At 39.2% G+C, this 4705-nt stretch overlaps 1 non-coding gene across 1 annotated transcript; it reads left to right on the top strand.

Moving 5' to 3' along the window:
• Positions 1 to 1098: 1098 nt before the first annotated feature.
• LOC130978399 (small nucleolar RNA R71) lies at positions 1099 to 1207 on the top strand. The gene has a single exon (XR_009086045.1). It is a non-coding gene; the product is annotated as a small nucleolar RNA R71 (small nucleolar RNA).
• The last annotated feature ends 3498 nt before the right edge of the window (positions 1208 to 4705 follow it).

Consider the following 4705-nt stretch of genomic DNA (forward strand, 5'->3'; position numbering starts at 1 on the left):
GAGGTAATTTCTGCCTAGACAAGTCATCCAGTTCTTTGGTGAGCAAGGGAGGTTCATCTTCCCAAGTCTCATTTCCAAATAACTTGTCATTTAGCTTCATGATTGCTCCAAGGTATTTAGCAACTTGCTCTTCAGTGACATACTCATCCTCTTCAGAGGAAGAATACTCATCAGAGCTCATGAATGGCAGAAGTAATTCCAATGGAATCTCTATGGTCTCATTTTGAGCCTCAGATTCCCATGGTTCCTCATTGGGGAACTCAGAGGAGATTGATGCACGCCCATTGAGGTCTTCCTCAGTGGCGTCCACCTCCTCTCTTTCCTCTCCATATTCGGCCATGTTTATGGCTTTGCACTCTCCTTTTGGATTTTCTTCTGTATTGCTTGGAAGAGTACTTGGAGGGAGTTCAGTAATTTTCTTACTCAACTGTCCCACTTGTGCCTCCAAATTTCTAATGGAGGACCTTGTTTCAGTCATGAAACTTTGAGTGGTTTTGATTAGATCAGAGACCATGGTTGCTAAGTCAGAGGGGTTCTGCTTAGAATTCTCTGTCTGTTGCTGAGAAGATGATGGAAAAGGCTTGCCATTGCTAAACATGTTTCTTCCACCATTATTGTTGTTGAAACCTTGTTGAGGTTTCTCTTGATTCTTCCATGAGAAATTTGGGTGATTTCTCCATGAAGGATTATAGGTGTTTCCATAGGAATCTCCTAGGTAATTCACCTTTTCCATTGAAGGGTTCTCAGGATCATAAGCTTCTTCCTCAGATGAAGCATCCTTAGTACTGCTTGGTGCATTTTGCATTCCAGACAGACTTTGAGAGATCAAATTGACTTGTTGAGTCAATATCTTGTTCTGAGCCAAAATGGCATTCAGAGTATCAATCTCAAGAACTCCTTTCTTCTGACTTGTCCCATTGTTTACAGGATTTCTTTCAGAAGTGTACATGAATTGGTTATTTGCAACCATCTCAATTAGTTCCTGAGCCTCTGTAGGCGTCTTCTTCAGATGAAGAGATCCTCCAGCAGAGCTATCCAAAGACATCTTGGATAGTTCAGAGAGACCATCATAGAAAATACCTATGATGCTCCATTCAGAAAGCATGTCTGAGGGACATTTTCTGATTAATTGTTTGTATCTTTCCCAAGCTTCATAGAGGGATTCTCCATCCTTCTGTCTGAAGGTTTGGACTTCCACTCTAAACTTACTCCATTTTTGAGGTGGAAAGAACTTTGCCAAGAAGGCATTGACTAGCTTTTCCCATGAGTCCAGGCTTTCTTTAGGTTGAGAATCCAACCATATTCGAGCTCTGTCTCTTACAGCAAAAGGGAATAGCATGAGTCTGTAGACCTCAGGGTCAACCCCATTAGTCTTGACAATGTCACAGATTTGCAAGAATTCAGCTAGGAACTGATGAGGATCTTCCAATGGAAGTCCATGGAACTTGCAATTCTGTTACATTAGAGAAACTAATTGAGGCTTAAGCTCAAAGTTGTTTGCTCTAATGGCAGGGATAGAGATGCTTCTCCCATAGAAGTCGGGAGTAGGTGCAGTAAAGTCACCCAGCACCTTCCTTGCATTGTTGGCATTGTTGTTGTTTTCGGCTGCCATTTGTTTTTCTTCCTTGAAGAATTCGGTCAGGTCCTCTAAAGAGAGTTGTGCTTTGGCTTCTCTTAGTTTTCTCTTCAAGGTCCTTTCAGGTTCAGGGTCAGCCTCAACAAGAATGCTTTTGTCTTTGCTCCTGCTCATAAGAAAGAGAAGAGAACAAGAATATGTGGAATTCTCTATGTCACAGTATAGAGATTCCTTGAAGTGTCAAAGGAAAAGAAAAGTAGAAGACAGAAGTAGAAAATTCGAACTTATCAAAGAAGATGGAGTTCGAATTTTGCATTAAGGGATAGTGTTAGTCCATAAATAGAAGGATGTGAGAAGAAGGGAAGTAATTTTCGAAAATAAAGTAAAAGATTTTAAAAACATTTTGAAAATTACTAATTAACTTTCGAAAATAAGAGTGGGAAAGAAATCAATTGATTTTTGAAAAAGATTTTGAAATTAGAAATCAAAAAGATTTGATTGAAAACTATTTTGAAAAAGGTGTGGTTAAGAAGATATGATTGGTTTTAAAAAGATGTGATTGAGAAGATATGATTTGAAAACAATTTTTAAAAAGATATGATTTGAAAAATATTTTAAAAAGATTTGATTTTAAAAAATAATGACTTGCCTAACAAGAAAAGATATGATTCAAACATTAAACCTTTCTTAACAGAAAAGGCAACATACTTAAAATGTTCAATCAAATCATTAATTGTTAGTAAGTATCTTTGAAAAAGGAAAGAAATTGATTTTGAAAACATTTGATTGAAAAGATATGATTTGAAAAAGATTTGATTTTGAAAAACTTTGAAAACTTGAAAAAAATTGATTTGAAAACAAAATCCTCCCCTTTGTGCCATCCTGGCGTTAAACGCCCAGAATGGTGCACATTCTGGCGTTTAACGCCCAAACTGCTACCCTTTTGGGCGTTAAACGCCCAGCCAGGCACCCTGGCTGGCGTTTAAACGCCAGTCTGTCTTCTTCACTGGGCATTTTTGAATGCCCAGCTTTTTCTGTGTGATTCCTCTGCAGTATGTTCTGAATCTTCAATTCTCTGTATTATTGACTTGAAAAGACACAAATTAAAAATATTTTTGGATTTTTAATAATAAGAAATAATCAATAATGCAACTAAAATCAAATAATAATGCATGCAAGACACCAAACTTAGCAGTTCGTATACCATTGACACTAGCAAAATGAGAATGCATATAACAAAACACTCAAGTCAATAGAATTCAAAGATCAAAACAAGGAAATCATCAAGAACAACTTGAAGATCAATGAGGACACATGCATGAATGCAATAAGAACAGAAACATGCAATTGATACTAAACTTAAGATGAGACTCTAGACTCAAACAAGACATATTTTTGGATTTTATGATTTTGTAATTTTTTTTTTTTTGGATTTTTCGAAAATTAAGTGGAAGAAGAAAATAAAGGTATCAAAATTCTTAATGAGAATTCCAGGAATCATGCAATGTTAGTCTAAAGCTTTAGTCTAAAGAAATTAGACATGGCCGGCCAAGCTTCAGCAAGACACTGCATTCAAGAGCTAAATTGATGAGAATCAATCAGCCTTGGTGATGATAAGAACATCACCTTGAAACACTAGAATTCATTCTTAAGAACTCTGAAGAAAAATACCTAATCTAAGCAACAAGATGAACCGTCAGTTGTCCATACTCGAACAATCCCCGGCAACGGCGCCAAAAACTTGGTGCGCGAAATTGTGATCACTACAACTTCGCACAACTAACCAGCAAGTGCATTGGGTCGTCCAAGTAATACCTTACGTGAGTAAGGGTCGATCCCACGGAGATTGTTGGTATGAAGCAAGCTATAGTCACCTTGTAAATCTTAGTCAGGCAGACTCAAATGGGTATAGTGATATACGAATAAAGCATAAAGATAAAGATAGAGGTACTTATGTAATTCATTGGTAGGAACTTCAGATAAGCGTATGAAGATGCCTTCCCTTCCGTCTCTCTGCTTTCCTACTGTCTTCATCCAATCCTTCTTACTCCTTTCCATGGCAAGCTCGTGTAGGGTTTCACCGTTGTCAATGGCTACCTCCCATCCTCTCAGTGAAAGCGATTGGCATATGCCCTGTCACGGCATAGCGGAATTCAGCTGTCGGTTCTCGGTCAGGCCGGAATAATATCCATCGATACTTTTGCGTCTGTCACTAACGCCCCGCCTGCTAGGAGTTTGAAGCACGTCACAGTCATTCAGTCATTGAATCCTACTCAGAATACCACAGACAAGGTTTAGACCTTCCGGATTCTCTTGAATGCCGCCATCAGGTCCTGCCTATACCACGAAGATTCCGATTAAAGAATCCAAGAGATATTCACTAGAGCCTTGGTTGCTTGTAGAACAAAAGTGGTTGTCAGTCACCTTGTTCATAGGTGAGAATGATGATGAGGGTCACGGATCATCACATTCATCAAGTTGAAGAACAAGTGATATCTTAGAACAAGAACAAGCGGAATTGAATGGAAGAACAATAGTAATTGCATTAATACTCGAGGTACAGCAGAGCTCCACACCTTAATCTATGGTGTGTAGAAACTCCACCGTTGAAAATACATAAGAACAAAAGTGATCATTGGTTTCGGCCCCAGAGAGGGAACCAGAAGAACCAAGATGAAAATACAATAGTAAAAGGTCCTATATATAGAAAACTAGTAGTCTAGGGTGTACAGAGATGAGTAAATGACATAAAAATCCACTTCCGGGCCCACTTGGTGTGTGCTCGGGCTGAGCAATGAAGCATTTTCGTGTAGAGACTCTCCTTGGAGTTAAACGCCAGCTTTTATGCCAGTTTGGGCATTTAACTCCCAATTAGGTGCCAGTTCCGGCGTTTAACGCTGGAATTTCTTGAGGTGACTTTGAACGCCGGTTTGGGCCATCAAATCTTGGGCAAAGTATGGACTATCATATATTGCTGGAAAGCCCAGGATGTCTACTTTCCAACGCCGTTGAGAGCGCGCCAATTGGGCTTCTGTAGCTCCAGAAAATCCACTTCGAGTGTAGGGAGGTCAGAATCCAACAGCATCTGCAGTCCTTTTGAGTCTCTGGATCAGATTTTTGCTCAGATCC

Source organism: Arachis stenosperma, chromosome 4 (assembly GCF_014773155.1).
Source record: "Arachis stenosperma cultivar V10309 chromosome 4, arast.V10309.gnm1.PFL2, whole genome shotgun sequence".
NCBI lineage: Eukaryota > Viridiplantae > Streptophyta > Magnoliopsida > Fabales > Fabaceae > Arachis > Arachis stenosperma.